The following is a 19,614-nucleotide window of genomic DNA, read 5'->3' as shown; positions in this document are numbered from 1 at the left end:
TTTGGAAAGATAATTGTTTCAAGTAAGGGATCAGTTGACCAATATTTTTCCAGTTTGACTTTCTTATTTTTTCCATCAAAATTATTAATCCAAGAAACTTCTTCATGTCACTGTTGGCTACATCAGTCCATTTTAAAGCCTTATCATACTTTTTATATGATTCTTCATTCTGTTGACGATACAAGTTTGTTTGAGAAGCAACCAACTCAAAAAAGTCATTACCGGGACTTCCTTGGTGGCGCAGTGGTTAAGAATCCGCCTGCCAATGCAGGGGACATGGATTTGAGCCCTGGTCCGGGAAGATCCCACATGAAGTGGAGCAACTAAGCCCGTGCTCCACAACTACTGAGCCTGTGCTCTACAGCCCTCAAGCGACAACAACTGAGCCCGTGAGCCGTAACTACTGAGGCCCAGGCGCCTAGAGCCCGTGCTCTGCAACAAGAGAAGCCACCGCAATGAGAAGCCCGTGCACCACAACTAACAGTAGCCCCCGCTCACTGCAACTAGAGAAACCCTGCGCGCAGCAATGAAGACCCAATGAACCAAAAAAAAAAAGTCGTTACCCAAAATTAATTCTGTTATTTCACTAACACTTTGCGGGTTATTACATTCAGTAGTTACACCTGACACACCTGTAAAGTCTTCTACTTTTCGTGAAATGTTCAATCCATTCTTCTGTAGAAGCAAAGGAGCATTCTCCAGCACCATGAGTTTCATTTTCACTTTCTGTATCAGAATCAATCACTAACGTTTTTTGTCTTTCTCTTGGTCTAATATTCACATCGTCTGAAGAACTATCATCTTCTGAGACATTAGTATATATGTCACTTGGACAATCAGAGAAAGTATCTGCATAAAATTCACTGAAAAATTCTTCACTCAAAATTTCATGGTGTCATTTTTGAAAATTTTATGGTAATAAACTTGCATTTATAATACACACAAGGTTGGAACAAAAACCTAACAGAGCGAAATATGAATGATAACGACAATCATAAGTTGTATAATTAACTCTTGATCAATTTTAAGCTCTAACAGCTTCACAAGGTGATGTTAATTAATCACTCTCTAAAATACGTATTGATACGTCTCCGGTCAATAACGTTCGGGTAACAAAAGACGTATTAATACGTCTCTGGCCAATAATGTCCTGGAATGGGTAGTGAAATTTCTCTTTTCCCATGCCCTGGAACCCTTTGCCTTACGTGGGAATTGTTGACTCCTTGAACGTTTGTTAGAGCTGACTAATGAAATTACCTGGGTAGGTGTCTTTTTTAGAAGAAAACATTTGACCACCTTTTTGATTTCTCCTATAATATTCATCTATTCTGATTTTCTTCCCCTTCTCAAGTCACTTTTGGAAATTCAGTTTTTCTGGAAAATCTATTTCATCTAGATTTTAAAAAATCCATACCTTAATTGTTTCTCTTGTGAAACGCTTATTTTTTGTGTCTCTTCACTGACTGACCTTTTCCTAAGAATCAACATTTTATTTTGCTGATCACATCTACTGTTTGTTTTTATTTCATTACTTCTGCTTTCATTTCCTCTTTTCTGCTTTCTTTGCCTTTATGTGTTTTCATTCTTGAGTTATATACTTAGTTTACTTTTAATCTTTCTTAAATTTCCTCTAAGAACCTTGGGCTGTACCCCCAAAGGTATTTTGTCATTGTTTTCTAAATAGATTCCTTTTTCTGTTCTGGATTATTCATTAACTGGGGTCACTATATAATTCACCATCCAAACTGGGATACTTTCGTGAGTGAAATATGCATATTATGTCCAGACAATAAGTGTAAGCTGGGACTGTTTAGGGTGAACCAGAAAGGTTCTGGTGAACCACCCTATTTTTAACATGAGTTATTTAAAAGGAAATTAAAATTTTTCACATAGGACATAGGATCTTTTTACAACTTTGTAATGTACTATATTTTAATCACAGAATGTGGTCTGCAAGGATTTTTTTTTTTTTAATTTATTGAGCTTTTGGGGGTGTGTGGCGCTAAGACTTGGTAAAGTTTTGTGACTGTGCCGCATGGTGCTGTATGGAATGTGCATGTTTTCTGTTGGATACACATTTCTTGACATCTTTTAAATCAAGCTTGTTAATTTTCTGTGTAGTTATCTTTGTTTATGTGATGTGTCAATTTCTAAGAAAAGTTGAAAGCTCTCCCACTATGACAGCAGATTTTTAACCTTTCCTTTTATTTCCGTTTTTGGCTTAAATAATTCAAAATTTCTATTGTTAGATACGTAAATTTTCAAGACTGTTTTTTTGTTGTTGGCTTGTACCTTTTAGCATTTGATACTTTTTACCTTAAAATCTCTTTTATCAAATATTAATATTGCTGCTTATGCTTTCTACTCTTTTTTGAACAGCTTTATTGAGATATACTTTATATATCTCCATAAAATGCACCCATTTAAATTGTATGATTTGATGATTTTTAGTACGTTCACAGCATTGTACAACCATTACCACAACCAATTTTAGAATATTTTCATCATCCTAAAAAGAAACCTCATACCTATTAAGAGTCACTCTACATTCTCCCCACTCCCCCTCGCCCCAGCCATGAATCTCCTACTGTCTCTATAGATTTGCCTGTCTGGACATTTGATATAAATGGAATCATGTGATATATGGTCTTTTGTGCCTAGCTTCTTCCATTTAGCATAACGTTTTCAAGGTTCATCCGTGTGGTAGCATGTATCAGTATTTCATTCCTTTTTTATTGCCAAATATTCCACTGTATGGATAATACCACCTTTTGTTTAATCCATTCATGAGTCGATGGACATTTTGATTATTTCCACTTTTGGCCATTATAAGTAACGCTACCATAAACATTCATGTACATTGTTTGTGCCACATATCTTTCATTTCTCTTAGGTGTGTACCTAGGAGTGGAATTTCTGGGTCATATGGTAGGTAACTCCATATTTAACATATTTCAGAACTGCCAACTATTTCCCAAAGTGGCTGCACCATTTTACATTACTACCAGCAATGTGTGAGGGTTGAATGTTCCTACATCCTCACCAACAATTGTTATTATCTATCTTTTAAATTATTGCTATCCTAGTGGGTGTAAAGTGGTATTTCATTGTGGCTTTGATTTGCATCTCCCCGATGGTTAATGGTGTTGAGCATCTTTTCATTTGCTTATTGGCCGTTTGTATATCTTTACTAGAGAAATGTCTGTTGAGATCCTTTGCCCATTTAAAAATTCGGATATTTCTCTTTTAAACTATTGAGTTGTACAAGTTCTTTATATATTTTGCCTACAAGTCCCTTATCAGATACATATATGATTTGCAAATACAGGTATCCCCGGATTTTCAAAAGTTTGCTTTATGCCGCTTCGTTGTATTAGTACCTGTTTTTGCTAACTGAAAGAAATCCAAAGAGGATTTTCTCTTTACAGAAAAAGTCAAAAAGCAAAAATAGTGGTCAGCGTTCTACAGCAAGCTGTTATAGAGAAGATGTGCATCCCAAGCAGTGAGAGTGGTACTGCCAAGCTCTTTCCCCAGAAACTACACTTAGCATCTCAGCATCAAGCTGCCATAGTTTGAACTGTGTCTGTATGTATCTGTGCCTTATCTTTTTAAAATTGTGTTATTATTTTTTTATTGAAGTATAGTTGATTTACAATGTTGTGTTGATTACTGCTGTACAGCAAAGTGATTCAGTTATACATATGTATACATTCTTTTTTTATATTCTTTTCCATTATGTTTTGTCATAGGATATTGAATATAATTCTCTGTGCTATACGGGAGGACCTTATTGTCTAAGTGCTTTACCCTGATTTATTTTGTGCATCTGTTAGCAAGCTGTGTCCTAAGGTAATTGCTTCTTTGCTTTACACCACTTTGGATTATGAAAGTCTTCATAAGAATGCTCTGCTTTCAGATAGCAGGGGAAACCTATATATCTTCCCACCCTGTGGGTCATATTTTCACTTTTTTTTTTTTAAATTTATTTTTGGCTGCATTGGGTCTTCATTGCTGTGCACTGGCTTTTCTCTAGTTGCGGTGAGCCAGGGCCACTCCTCGTTGCGGAGCACAGGCTCCAGGCGTGCGGACCTCAGCAGTTGCAGCACACAGGCTCAGTAGCTGTGGCACACGGGCCCAGCTGCTCCGCGGCATGTGGGATCCTCCTGGGCCAGGGCTCGAACCCGTGTCCCCTGCATTGGCAGGTGGACTCCCAACCACTGCACCGCCAGGGAAGTCCCACTCTCTTGATGATATTATTTGCAGCACAAAAGCTTTGAATTTTGATGTAGTCTTATTTATTTTTTCTTTAGTTGCTTGTGCTTTTGGTGTTGTAGCTAAGAAACCATTGTCTAAGCCAAGGATGTGAAGATTTACTCCTATGTTTTGTTTGAAGAGTTTTACAGTTTTAGCTTTTGCTTTTAGGTCTATGATCTATTTTGAATTAATTTTTGTATATGGTGTGAGATGGTGTTTCATTCTTTTGCATACTAATATCCAGTTGTCTCCATGTGCTTTCTTTTTGTTAGTGTTTGCCTAGTATACTTTGCTGTTACTTTATTTTTAGACACCATTATAACTTTGTAATTTATTTTTTAAAATTTATTTTATTGAAATATATTTGATTTACAATGTTTTAATTTCTACTGTATGGCAAAGTGATTCAGTTATACATGTATATACATTCTTTTTCATATTCTTTTCCATTATGGTTTATCACAGGAATAACTTTGTAATTTAGATGTAAGATATGTAACATGCAACAATTATCCCCATTTTACAGACCTGAAGAAACGTCTGAAATTAAGTGAATTATCCCATGCACAGAACACAGAGCCAGTACTATGGATAGGGTAGGTGTTATTCCGAGTGTCACCCCATCCCAAGAGCCACTGCCTGCCCTTTGAGTCTTTTAAATAAGTCCACCTCACTCACCTTGAACTCTGAATATTCACAACAGCCCATCCCCTGGAGTGGTCAGAAGGGAATTACTAACCTTATCCTTGACTAATAGAAATTTGCAAAATGATGTCATACTTCAATTTACTCACTTTGGAGGTTAAGGCTGTTGGGAACACAACAAGGTTCTGAAGAAGTTGCAAGGGACAATCACGATACTTCCTACACCACAGTATTTCTACTACTTTAGCTTTTTCCTATCTTTATTTATTTATTACCTATATAACTTTTATTTGCACCATTACTTTTTGTCCTATTCAGTTCATTGGTCTCTCCTCCCAGTGAAAGATTTTACTATTGTACTCCTTTCCTGAGCACTAAGAAAATTCCATGTGAATACACAGGGAAAGGGATGTTAAGCAGACATGGTGGAGTATAGTATCCTGAGGTTTTGGAAGTCCATGATCTAATTCAGGGTTTCTCAGCCTTGGCACTGTTGACATTTTAGGTTAGATAATTCTTGGTTGTGGAGGTAGTCCTGTGCATTGTAGAATGTTTGGCAGCATCTCTGGCCTCTACCCACTAGATGCTCATAGTAGCACCTACGAACCAGTTGTGACAACTAAAGATGTCTCCAGAAACTGCCAAATGTTTCCTAGAGGAAAAATCACTCACAATTGAGAACTGTTGGTTTAACTATATAATTTCTTTCTTATATCCTTTAACCTGTATCCTCTAATACAGCAGTTAAATGGTTAAATATTTTAAAAATTCTTAATGTTCTGCATCTTTCTTTTGTATTGTATTATGGTCTCTGAAAATCCATGTCTTACATGTCAAAAGTGGAATAGTGGACTGATACCTGGTTTGATGTGCCACATTGTTATTATAGCCCTGAATGTAGTAACTAGGAACCAATGTGTTTGAAAAGTGAGGGAAAAAACAGCACCTGTCAAAAGTGGTGCCTGATTGCTGCTGATTTCTGAGGCCCATGAGACAAAAAGTCCATTAGAGCTAGAGAACTCTAACATAAGCATAAATCCTCTAGAACTCTTTCAATATTTTAAGGGTGTATAATTTGGTATTCCTTGCCCTGCAAAATTAAAAGACAGTAGACCTACACTTGATTTATGTAAATTTGAATATTTATAGTGTGTGTATTCATGTCCTTGGCAAGACTATAATATGTCAAGAAAAAGACCCCAGTTATATGTTCTACACAGATTTAATTTTTGGCTTCTGAGAACTTCTAGTGCTACTAGATCAAATCAAAGAGAACTTGCTCAAGCCTTTATACAACTCTTCATTATGCTTATTTGGAATAAAGCAGACATCATTTAGAATATGCATACACTGAACAATGATATCTATATTTACAAAAATACACAACCATATTCTGTAGTTAATTGTTTATCTAGAAAAACTCAGTTGGATAAGGCAATATGCACTATTCTCCCACTATCAAAGTTGCTCTTGTAAGTCAGGCACCTGCATTTAAATTAGTAGCCCTGGTTTTGGCATTGGGACATCCAACTCAAGATGGAGCACCTATTAAGTTTACCCCTCATCTTCTGCATCTTTTGTCACAGAAATTGTTTTTTTTGCTTTGTTTTCAACTTCTTGATTAATAATGATACAAAATTGTTTTTAGCATCTTTGCATGCATACTGAAGGAAAAGATCACTAGAAACGGATTTCCAAGTTCCATCGAAATAGTCATAGCAAAACATATGGAGAAAAAACCTTAGTGTTTCCAGTTAGGCCAAAAAAGGAAAAGATAAATAGTTTTCTTAAAATATCAAAGTCAATATTTAATTATGGCTAGGGATAATAATGCCCAATGTCAGTGTCAGTCTGTTCAGACGTACAGCGACTCAGCAAAGCAATTTTGAGCCTTTCTATTTGTGTAGCATCTTTCAACTTGACTTTCAGGAGTCCACTGCCATTTCTCACTGTCTGGGCTCTGCAGGGCGCAACTCCTTCTGGAGTCCAGGTCGTTCCCGTGAGTCTCTGACTCATCCAGGTACCAGGGGCCAGACTTGCATCCCGTGGGGTGGTGACTTACGGTCCCCGGTTCTTGCCCCACGTGAGCCTCCCTGGGAGCTCACCACAGTAACCTCCGACGCCACGGGTTCAGCCGGGACATCCCTGCAGTGGTAGGGAGGGCACTGACCAATCCCACGCCCTTCCCTGTGCCTGGCTCCGGTTTTTGGGCCCCCCCCCGTACTTCCCCGGGAAGGGAGCCGTCCGGCGCCTGTCTTTCCTGGAGGGCGCGAAAGGGAACTCGGGGCTCCCCGCGCCCCGCAGCAGGGCCCGGCGGTCCACGCGCGAAGCCAGGCGGGGCCGCGGCGCGGGTCCGAGCGCCCGAGGCGCGGGCGGAGCATGTGACCACGCCGCGCGGGGCCGGGAGCGCAGTGCCGCGCGCTGGCGGCGGCGGGGAGAGCAATGGAGGCCGCGGGCGCCTGAGAGGCGGGTGCGCTGCCGGTGCTGCTGAGGAGTCTGCTGGTGCTGCGGCAGCGCCGCGGGCTGTGCATCCGCGCCCGCCGCCCGCGCGGGACCACCCGTCGCCGTCCAGCCCCTCTGCCAGCCCCGGCTCCAGGCGGGGACCTCAGGTGAGCGCCCTCCCGGCCCGCGGCCAGAGCCAGACAATGGGTGCAGCGGGCGGGCTTCTCCCTTCCCCTCGCGACCCGCGGGCCAGGCCCCCGCGGCGTCCCGGGGTCCCCGACCTTGCCTTTGCCCTGGGGGCGTGGGCTCGGCGTGGCGGGCCGTGGACTTTGGGGCGGTGTCCCCGCGCGTTCTGCGCGGACCCTCCCTGAGGCACCCGGTCGTGGTGTGCGCCGCTTTAGATCCCACCCGAGGAACCTGCGGACCGGCTGTGCCCCCGGGAACTTGCAGAGAGCGTGGGACCTTCTAATTCCCTCTGTCCTTCCCGCGCCGCAGCAGCCTGTCCCGGGGTCCCCGGCTCGGGTCCCGACTGTGGCGGGGGTCAAAGCGAGACCTCGCCGTCTGGGATCTCGGACGCTGACCTGGCTCAGCCCTCTCCCCGGGCCTGACTGCATTGCTTTGTTTAACCTCTGCCGAGCCATTTCGCACGAACTCTTGTTGCTCCAATTCTGATGAGCCACCAGTTTGATGGCTGAGGCAAGACAAAGGTTTTCCCTGTTTACAAGGGCTGGAATCGGGAGACTGCACGCTGCCAGTGGTGTAGAATGTGTTTTCCTTATCTCCTCCCAGAGGTTTTTCTGGTTCTATAACCCTCCTTTCTTGCAGAGCTCTGTAGTGGCGAGATTGGACCTCCTAACCCTACCGAGACGGTGCGTGGGGTATGGCTTTTATTCCGGCTTATCAGTAAACAGAAGGGCAGACGGCTACATTTGAGATAGTCTCAGAATAGAGGCATCGTAATCATCTTCTGAATTTTGCATTTTCAGAGAAAATATATATATTTAAAGACACAGTGATTCAGTGAATGGGCGGGGTGGCAGGGGGCAGAAAACCTAGTAACTACCACCGTGTGTTGTGAAATTTTAATATGGTTTTAAGAATAATGGCCCGGAAACTGATCTGGTGTAGGTGAGGGAGTGCGTGTGTGTTGGGGGTGGTGGTGATGGAGAGGGAGTGGTTAGAATACAAAGGATAAGGCAATTTTAGTAAAGGCTTCTTAGTATCATGTAGCAAATTTTCAGTTCATCAAGTTGTCATTAAATCATCGTTTCCCTGTAAAAATCACCTGTAGTAGTTGTTGAATTATATATAAAAAGGCTAACAATTATTTGGTGTTGTATGTGACTCAGGAATCTGAAAACAACAATTTTGAGTAATTTTAAAAAGTCAACAAAGGAAAGACACTTCCACTACTCCCTCCTTTATGCTATGAGAAAACTGAATCCTAGTTCAATATATTCAACAGAAAATTAACTGTAAGAAAAAAAGATTTCAAAGGCAGGTTTTTTAAGAAACATTTTGAAAAATGCATCTTATGTAGGCGATATGGTTGCGTTACTTCAGCTCAGACATGTGAAGGGAGGAAAATCAGGCTACTAGATTGCCCCTTTCCAGAATTAAAAGGTAGCTTCTTCAAATCCAATATTCAGAAATGGGGAAACTTTCACTTTAAAGACTTAGCAGTCATTTAGCACTGAATTTGGAGTCAGGAACATAATAATACTGACTTGACACACTTAGGCAATTGGTGTGAGAAACAAAAGCTTCCACATGGTTCTTTCCAAAAACTGTAAAGCACTGTAATAAATATAAGTTATTATATTATACAGCTAGGTGAAGAAGCTGTATTTTACAGTTTTCTCTTACACAATTTTGGGAAAATTACTTGAAATTAATATGAACTTCTCCAGGGTAAGGGACAGTCTGGTATATACTAAGTGTTCAATAAATAGTTGCAGAAAGAATGAATTAATGAAAAATAAAATGCAAATGGATAAAATATGCATACAGATCGAATTGGTTTACTTCTTTTAGTTTAATGAACATTTACTGAAGTCCTACTGTGTGCCAAGAACTGTACAGACTGTTTCCACACACAGTTTATAATAAAAGCCTGGTGACCTTCCTTTTTTGATCATGTGTGATGTATGTTTCTATGAAGACTGGGGCCCCTTGGGTCATGTTAATGATCATCTCATGTAACTGAGTAGCACAATAGAACATTTCACTTGTTATATGTACAAATACTTTCTCACAATGGCCTGTGGGGAGGCAGGGCAGATACTATCATTCCCGTTTTGTAGGTGAGGAAATCCAGACACAGCGAGATTAAATGACTTGCCAACTCCTCGCCACTGAAGCAACAATGCCAGGGACAGAAGCTCGACCTCACGCCTGGTGCTTTCATCTCTGAATCACACTGTCTTCTCCAAGATACGCTGCACCTCCAGAAAATCTCTCTTGAATTAGGCCTTATTAAAGTCTACCTTTTGAATAACTTTTACATAAGGAAAAGTTATATCTTATAACCCACTACTTAGTGAAGTGGTTAAATGTGCGAGTTCTGGAGACAGGTGACTAAACTTGAACTCTGGATTTACCAGCCACTAGTTCTGCATCTTTGGCAAGTGACTTAATCTCTCTAAGTCTCAGTTTTCTCATCTGTAAAATGGTGAAAGTAATAGTACCTACCTACCTTACAGGATTTGGGGGAGGATCAAATGAAACAATGTGCTTAGCATAATGCTTAGCACAGTGTCTAGTAGAAACTAAGCATTCAGTGTCAGCTAATTACTTTTATTCTCATTATTGTAACGAAGCAGTGGCTTTTAAACTTTTTTTGGGGGCACAATAAGAGATGAGTTTTACTTTGCCATCCAGTATACAGATACATTACAAGTGTGTTTAATTAAAAAAAATTCATTAATCAGTGCTCATACTTCCTATGTGCAATGCATTCTTATATTTTTCATTCTGTTTTATTTAGAAATGCTGGTTGAGATACACGAAATAATTTCATATCCCGTTAATGCACCAGGACCTGCAATTTGAAAAGCACTAATGTAAAGGATAATCAGGTTAATGAGTGCCTTAAAGAAAAATCTGTTATTGAATCTTTGTTTTTCCCTCTAATGATTTACAGCATCTTTTGGAATTTGAATATTAAATTACACTGAAAATAGGTTTTTAAACATTTCTTAGTAATTATAACCACATATTGAGTATTTATTACCATCTAGGTACGGTGCTAAGCAGTCTATTTTTGTATGTTATCTAATTTAGTGCTCATGACAGCCTTGTAAGAAGGTCTTCTGTTTCCATTTGGTAATTGAAATTAAGACTCAAAGTGGTTTTAGGAACTTGCACAAGGTCACAAAGTTAGTGAGAGTTGAAGCAAGAATTGTTCTGTTTGACCCCAAAGCTCTATACTCTTTCAGCCTCAACACTGTGTTCTGAGTTTCTCTCACAGTGATTTCTGAAGACATATCATTCCTTCTTTTGCATAAATTTGAATGGTAATATTGAGAACTTACCGGTTGTGGTACATCTTTTGTAGTTTCCTTTGAAAGGACCCATTTAAAGAAAATCTTCAAGTTAGTAAAGTAAGAAAGTATACTGCATAGACTAGTACTTCATTTTGACTTTGGCTGGTCTTTGATGTAAACATTTTGGAATAATTTCTCAGGTTTTTATGACAGAGTCACTCAATTGGTCAGTTTTATTGTGTACCCAAAGGTTTAATACATATTCAGAAGAGACATGAAATAGCTGTGTCACTGTAAAAAGATTTCATTACAAATGAATGTCGGCTTTTGTTAAGGCACAAAATGAAGACTTAAGAGCTACGAGAGAGAGTACTTTATAGATATTGATTTGTTTCAAACTCACCAGGCAGTGAAAGTATTTATTTATTTATTTTTGAAAGTATTTATTTTGTAAAGTACTTGTAAGAAACCACCACTAACTGTACTATTAATTTTTTGGTTTTGTGTTTCACTTCCTTGCAAATGTTTCTTAAATTTTTAGCAGTGTTTTAATTTTAATTTTTTGGTAGTTCTGGGACTTTCCTCCTCTTTTAAAAATATTGTGAAAAAAATATTGTGAGAAAGAATTTAGGAAATATATTTTATAAAGAGTACTTTGAAACACAAATAGATAATTTTACATGACAATGGAAAGGCAAATTTCACTGTTTCTTTCACACTTATGTCTGACAGATTCAGGCTTTTTCAGTGTCTGGTTGAACGCGTAGGAGTGTATCTTATAAATAAGATAAATACCAGGTGCTTAAAGATATATAAATACGCTTTTGCTTTTGCATTATAGCTTCCGTGTGTATGGAGCTTTGAACTTTCACCGGTATGTTTAACTAGTTTATTTGTTGAATTAAGGTTGGTATTTTCAAAACTGACAATTTTTTAAAATCAGAGTTTGTGTAGATCATGATGCTATATTAGACAAAGATCAGCAGTTTCATGGTTTATGTGAAACCACATATTTTTCATAAACCATCATTTTCTGTTAAGATTAGATAAAAGTGAGTATATTGTTTCATTTATTGTTGGACATCAGATTTTATCCTTAGATGAGCCCTCAAAAACTTGTTTTGCCCCTGACGAAATTGTGTACAGTTGTCATAAGCTTATGTTTTATGCTTATTTTATTAATTTATTCCTTTTGTCTAACACTTGACCCTTAGTGGATTGGTATAGTTTTTATGAGCATCAAGAAACATTACAGCTATTGAATGGTCACTGTGATGTTTTTACATTCAGGCAAGTAAACTGGGTTCCCATTACATTTTGTACTACTTTTATTCTTGATGTGAAAATTCTTTGAGATAAAAAGAGCAAAATCAATTTAGATATGTACTTGTACTAGTGCCTTTGAGGCGGATACATAGGCATATTTTGAATCTACTTATATGTATGATTTCCACAGTTACATGAGAAGTGCAAGGTTACAATTTTAAATTAATCCATAAATTTAAAAATTATCTCAAGTAACTTTGTGGAAATGAAAAAACCGAGTAAAAACATTTAAGAGATGTTGAATGCTTTAGTCACATGTTATCAGAAATATTTAAGAAGCCAAATAGAACAACTGTACGTAATAGCTTTTATATTCTAGTGAGTTTGCATGTGGAAAGATGATTCCATTTAAAATGTCAAAAATGAAATGCAGAAGTATTTTCAGATTTTAAAATCTTCACCAGCTCTTCCAGATGTTTGTAGAATTTTTCAAATAGTATTCTTTGAGGCTTGCGTGGAAATTTTAATAAACTTACTTCTGAAACTGGTAATATTTTAAAAATGTGTCTTTGAGGAAAAGATACAGAAGCTGCATCCCTGAAACACTTTGGGAAATATTGAAATTGGCAGCAAGTACTCAGCTCACTAGAGACAGGTTTTTAGAGTAGAATTTAGAGCTGATACCAGCTGCTAAGAATTATTCTCATTAACAAGAAAGGAGGGAGCACTTGTAAAAAAGGTGTTGGGCTTTTTACCAGGGAGAGTAGGAATAAGCCACCCAGAGGTCCACGGGCCTGTCTCCACTCCCCTGGTCAGGGATTGGCTGGCACTAATAGGGGAGAAGGGGAGCAGGCGGGGGCAACAGAGAAACTCAGTTATTGTTTAAATCAGGGATAAGCCGGATTCAACAAATAATCTGTGAAAGTTCTTGTATGTAATTGTTAACCCACACTTTCCCAACTTGGGAGAAAAAAAAGGAAAGTCCATGGCCCCAAGATCATGGTTTTTGGAAGAGGAAACATCAGGACCCCATTGTCAAAGCCATTTGTGATCTCAGGCCAGGGCCACTGCTGAAGTTCTTAGGGAAGCCTGCGATGGATTCAGCAGAGCTGGTAAGACACTGCCGATGAATTCCAGCTGCCCTCAATGATTGCATTCCAGCTTTTCTTCATTTTGAAAAGTTCTTAATAGATGTAGAGTGACTTTCTCTACCAGAGTATTATTGTGACAGATGCAGTGGGCTTGTTTGGCACGACTTAGGATGCAGCTGCCCAGGCATGTTTGTGATGGGTTAACTGTTTTCTAGAGTTAATGAGGTCAGGGTCACAGGTTCAATTCCCGGGAAGGCCAGTTAGCTTTGCTTTGTTCTCTGATCTCATATTGTGCTCTTAACGCAGACCAGCCATCTGGCGAAGGCAGATCATTGATCACAAAGGGACTAATAAGCAAGACCGGTGTGGGAGGAGTAGCATGAATCTTCCTCAGTGGATGTTGAGTAATTAGAGAAACAATTCCAAAAGCACGTGCACGTTTGGTGTTTCCTGGCATTATCTTAATATGTGGAAGATAACATGGTTGTCCCATAATTTTCTTTGTCATTTCTGTTGAACTCCCATTTTAACAGTTGTTTTTTCTAGTTCTGAGGTTTTAGAAGTCTCATTTATTTATCAGTTATACATTGTCTTGAATGTTAGCTTTCCTTATAGGTTTGTAGGACAGTGGCTCTGTTAGTGAGAACAGGGTAAGTCTGACAGTAATAGATTAGACGACCTAGTCAGTTGTTTACAAATCCAACCCCATTTGAATTAAAAAAATAAAAGTTAAAAAAAGCAAAACACCATTTTGAATGAGAATGAATAGACTGAGAATATTCGGAAAACACTTTATAGTTTTTTTTAAGCATACCTTCATCTCCAAATCTCTTATTCTCTTTATTAAAATTACTTCTAGTGTCGATAGAAATATCCAAGATCATCTAGACCAGTGCTGTCTCATACAGTAACTGGTCCCCCATGTGGTTATTGAGCATTTGAAATGTGGCCTGTCTAAATTGGGAGCAGCCCTACGTTTGAAATACACACTGGATTTCAAACTCTTGGTATGAAAAAAATGTACAATATATCATTGATAATTTAAAAATATAACATGTTGAAATAATGTTTTAGCTATGTTAGATTGACTAAAACATTATTAAAGTTAATTTTACCTTTTTTTTTCTTTTACTTTTTAAAATGTACCTACTAGAAAAATAAAAGCTACATATGCGGCTTGCATTATATTTCTATTGGGTGCTGTTGTTCTAGACCAACCCTTCATTTTACAGATGAGAAGGCTAAGTTCAGAGGTTAAGTAACTGAGCTGAGTTCTTTCCATTGCCTGTAATCTCTCCCTGCTAATAGGTTAGGTGTTCAGGAAGATGGGAACCCTTTGAACCATTAAAAGACCATTTATTGCATGGCAATTATCATATGTTGCAAGATCTGTGCCTGAGTCACTGCATATTAGGTATTATGCCAGGGGTGTGTGTGTGTGTGTGTGTGTGTGTGTGTGTGTGTGTGTGTGTGTGCGCGCGTGCGCGCGCATGCGCGTGCGTGTGTAGGAGGGGGGCTTTGTTTTGTTTATGGTGTTGATTTTTAGGCTCAGTTTTACCTTCCTATTATAGGCCAGAAGCCCTATGGCTTTATTTAGTTATGAGAAAAGCACATTAAATTATTAGACATTAACAGTTGTAACTCTGGAATAAATATGGTGCTCAATTGAGTGAATACTTTAATATACATTGTGAAGATTTCAGACAATTTTGAATGACGCTTGAGGACAAAGCAGCAAGATTTAAAGGCTGTATTCCTTTTGGAGGGAGGAGAGCTGAAGTGAAGAGAGATTGCTTAGCCGGTGTTCCACAGGAAGAGCTTATGAGCTGTTAGTGACTATCTCTTAACCATGGATGTGACTGATGTTCCAGTCAAAGAAGAAATAGCCAGGATCAGGTGGTGCGAAAGCCGTGGCCCCCAGTGGGGGCTTCTTGTCAATTTTGTGACATAGTAGTCTTTAATTGGCAAAGATAGAGAGGAAGAAAACCTCAGGACCAAATTTGTTATTTTTAGTTGAGATTTTTGTTTTCCTAATCCACATAGGCAGCTCAGATTAACATCTTAAAGATGTTTTCATTATGCAGCTCAGATCTAGTCTGTCTTTTTCTCCCCCTTGCCCATACAGAGTTGTAAATTACTATCAGTTTGTTATCAGTGACAACTCATGAGCAGCAACTTTGTCAGGCAACCTCTTTACACTTCAATTACTCTCATCATCCCTACTAGCTAGTAATGTGCACGAACTTATCCTTTTACTAGGGGCAGTGTGGAGGTTGAGAGAAGATAGGCAATTACTTCCAGAAGGGTGGCTTATAAAAATATATCAAGAGATCATTTTTCTATGCTTTTTGTCTGTTGCAAACAGCCGAAGTTGATCGGAGGAACAAAACAAGATAGCAGTCTTAAATGCTTACCTTGGAGTAGGCCAGAAATAAGTAACTGTGTCCTGCGGTATGAAGCTTAATGAAAAGTACCATGACCATCCACATCCCATGCAGCCTGAGTCATCGTAAATCCAGTTTATCTCACGTCAGCAGACGTGTGTTGAGTGCTGCGAACCGTGGGCTGGGCACCATGGACATAGCGTGAAAAGAACAAAGATTAGGGAAGTACAGGTCACTTGAATGAGAACTTTTCTTGTAGTTTCTAGCTTGAGAAAAGAATGTAGCGTTTTTACATTGCTGCAGAATGAATGAATGCATTATGATTTATGTCATACAATTCACTAGTTGATTTCATGTGCTGTCACGTCCCATTTCTAGTTGTAACCGATTTTTTTTTTTTTTAATTTGGGTCATTGGGACAGTCAGTTGGGGTGCTGGGAGGCTTGTTGTCATGTTGGGAATCATATTGAATATGGAAAGGTAGCGTATGTCCCCTGTATTTCTCCTTCTTTCCCTGATCCAGCTGTTCATACCAGGCACTGCCAAAATGAAGAATTCACATTCTAGTAAAGAAGAAAGACAAGAATGTAAAATGTGCTGTGATAGAAGGTCCAAGTGCTATGGTGACTCAGAAGAAGGAGTGACTGTTCGGGGGAAGGAGGATAGAATGAAGAAAGATAAGGAGGTTGCTTACAGAGGAAGTGATAGTTGAGCTGGGTCTTGAAGGGTGGGTAGAATTTTGACAGATCGAGAGGAGATGGAAAGGTATTCCAGAGGTAGGGAACAGAGTGAGCAAAGATATGGCAAGCATGAGGCCATGGTATACTGAGGTGGCAGGAACATTCAGGCATGGTAGGGAGTGGCAGGAGAGAAGACTAGAGGAAGGGGATCAGGCAAAATTTGGAGAGATTTGAAAGGCTGAAGAATACTGACAATTTTTAGGAGCTATCAAAAGCAGGGCGTGGCATAATTGTATCTACTTTGGAAGGATGACTGGGAGTTAAGCTTGGCTCTAAGGCCAGCTTTCCCTCTAATTAGTCTAGTGACCATGGGCAAGTCACTTTACTCCTCTGGGCCTTGAATAATCTCGTGTATAAAACAAAAGGGTGGGCCTTCCCTGGTGGCGCAGTGGTTGAGAGTCCGCCTGCCGATGCAGGGGACGCCGGTTCGTGCCCCAGTCTGGGAAGATCCCACATGCCATGGAGCCTGCGCGTCCAGAGCCTGTGCTCCGCAACGGGAGAGGCCACAGCAGTGAGAGGCCCTCGTACTGCAAAACAAAAAAAACAAAACAAAAAAACCCCAAAAGGGTGTGGCAAGAGTTATCCGGTCAATCAGTAAACAAAGACGGGACTTACCAAGGGCCTGGTCTGTGCTAGGTGCTACTTTTGGTGCTGGGATACAAAAGCAGACATACAGCCAGGGCTCCTGTGCTGTGAAGATGATATTCTGGTGGGAGAGAGGGACAAGAAACAGTGCACAAATAGTATATAGCACGGTGTCATGTCGTGATAAGTGCTGTAAGGAAAGTCAAGCTGAGCGAGTGGAGTGAGAAGTTTCCACAGAGCAGCCCAGAAAACTTTGGATGAAGTGAAAGAAGCCATGGGACTCTTTGGAATCTCTTCCAGATCTCAAATCATAGGTATAATTAAGTGAAAAGCTATGGGAGTTCAATCTCTTCAATATTGATTAAAGTCAGTTTCCAAATAGATGTTGTTCTTACAGTTTCCATTAGGTCCACCGGTATGGCTGTCGATGGACAGACTCTTTTTAGTGCTCCATCTTTGAAAGTACAGCATAATCGACTAAGTACAGCATAATCGCATTTTAGAAAACAATTTCTTCAGTGTTTTGGAAAAATCCCCCTTGCGTGGGTAATTCTGCACGTTATCCCTCAGCGCATTACCCATCTCAAAGCTTATGGCTTATGAAAGGGGAAGGTGCTCCTGTTTAAGCCACTAGATTTAGGGTGGTTGTTCAGTATATTGAATGGCTCTTCTATTGTAATATAAATTAAAATTAAGTGGGAGCCCTGGGAAAGCTCTGTTTTAATTAGAGTTGGAATGCATCTTAGGAGACCATTTCTGCCAGTTATAATCGTAACAGTGGCATGATTTTTTAAAAGAATCCTTAATAAGCTGAGTCTTTCCTGAGGTCTTAAAGTTTATTTTATAGATGATTCTTGTCGAATCAAGTGAAAGGCAGAAGAATACAAACATTCTTCTTTGGCCCTAAACCTTTTTCTTGGAGATGTGAAACAGCTGAGCAGTAATCCGCAGAAGAGCATGCTTAAAACTGGCTTGTTGTTGAACATGAGCTATGAGCTTGGGAAATCTGGACTTACTATTTAGTGAGGACCATTCACATAGAGTTGTTTTTTTTTTTCCTCACATAGAGTTTTTTTTTTTTCTTTTTGCGGTACGCGGGCCTCTCACCGTTGCGGCCCCTCCCGCTGCGGAGCACAGGCTCTGGACGCGCAGGCCCAGCGGCCATGGCCCACGGGCCCAGCCGCTCTGCGGCACGCGGGATCCTCCCAGACCGGGGCACGAACCTGCGTCCCCTGCATCGGCAGGCGGACCCCCAACCACTGTGCCACCAGGGAAGCCCCCTCACATAGAGTTTTAAATTGATTTCCCGCAAATTATGTCTGCAGCGTTGGGAAGCTAGAGTGGTAGACTGTACTTTCCGAGATGGTGTAAGATGTGATCCCTGGCCTCCGCTGGCATGGAATCCAGGCTGTTGCTTTGTCTCCTTGCCTAGTAGTTCACAGCCAGTGAGACTGGCCCCACCTGAATTATTTAACTCATCCTTTAAGATAATTACAAGGAGTTGTTCTAGAACTAAATGACTTACAAATTTGGGGCTTGCATATACATTTTTGTCTTTTCTTCATTTTCACTTTTACTGAAGATAGAAATACCTCCTGGTCTTTGGTTCTGCCTGCTAGTTTTTTATAATCCCTGCTCTGGATTACCTCATTCTGCCAGTCTCTGTTGCAATATGATTTATTTTTTTAAAGTTAAATTTTCATTATAATTCCCTCATGCATCTGTCTTCCTTAGAATGTTTTGTTGTTTGGTATAGCTTAAGAAAGAGAAAGGAAGGCAAGGAAGGAAGGAAAGGAGGGAAAGAAGAAAGGGAATTCTGTTTGGACACTGTACTAACAGGTCATGTTAGTATTTGATTTGCTCATTATATATGAATTTACAATATTCTGCTTTTTTTCCTTCAAATGTTAAAAATATTTTTTATTATGGTAAAATATTTATAATGTATCATTTTATGTATCATTTTAACCATTCTTACGTGTACAGTTTATTAGCATTAAGTACATTCAAAATGTTATGCAAAAAAAAAAAAAGGTTGGGGGGAATTCCCTGGTCCTCCAGTGGTTAGGACTCTGTGCTTCCTCTGCCCGGGTCCCAGGTTCCATCCCTGGTCGGGGAACTAAGATCCTGCAAGCTGCACTGTGTGGCCAAAAAACAAAAAAAGTCATGCAACCATCACCTTTATCCATTTCCAGAACTTTACATTACAAACAGAAACTCTGTATCTGTTAAACAATAACTCTTCATTTCCCCCATCCGCTGGTAACCTCTATTCTTCTTTCTGCCTCTATGAATTTTCTATGAATTCTAGGTACCTCATAGAAGTGGGATCATACAATATTTGTCCTTTTGTGGCTGACTTATTTCACTTAGAATAATATTTTCAAGGTTCATTTATGTTGTAGCAAATAGCAGACCTTTATTCCTTTTTATGGCTGAATAAGTTTCCACTGTGTGTGTGTTGTGTGTGTGTGTGTGTGTATACATTTAAAAAAATCCATTCATCTGTTGATAGACATTTGGGTTGTTTCCACCTTTTGGTTATTGTGAATAATGCTGCTGTGAACATTGTTATATAGGTATCTGATTGAGTCCCTGCTTTCTATTCTTTTGGATATATAGGTAGGAGTGGAATTGCTGGGTCGTATGGTAATTCATTGTTTAACCTTTTGAGGACCTGCCAAATTGTTTTCCATGGTAACTATGCCATTTTAAATTCCCA

At 39.7% G+C, this 19,614-nt stretch overlaps 1 protein-coding gene across 1 annotated transcript in view; it reads left to right on the top strand.

Moving 5' to 3' along the window:
• The first annotated feature begins 7,241 nt into the window (after window positions 1-7,241).
• CRACD (capping protein inhibiting regulator of actin dynamics) overlaps window positions 7,242-19,614 on the top strand; it is a 313,346-nt gene continuing 300,973 nt past the window's right edge. The window contains exon 1 of the mRNA XM_049709290.1: window positions 7,242-7,508. The gene's annotated coding sequence lies outside the window, so the exon portion shown is untranslated. The remainder of the gene's footprint in view (window positions 7,509-19,614) is intronic.

This window comes from Orcinus orca, chromosome 4 (assembly GCF_937001465.1).
Source record: "Orcinus orca chromosome 4, mOrcOrc1.1, whole genome shotgun sequence".
Classification (NCBI taxonomy): domain Eukaryota; kingdom Metazoa; phylum Chordata; class Mammalia; order Artiodactyla; family Delphinidae; genus Orcinus; species Orcinus orca.
Note: the sequence above shows the minus strand (reverse complement) of the source record. Positions and strands in the feature narration are given on the sequence as shown.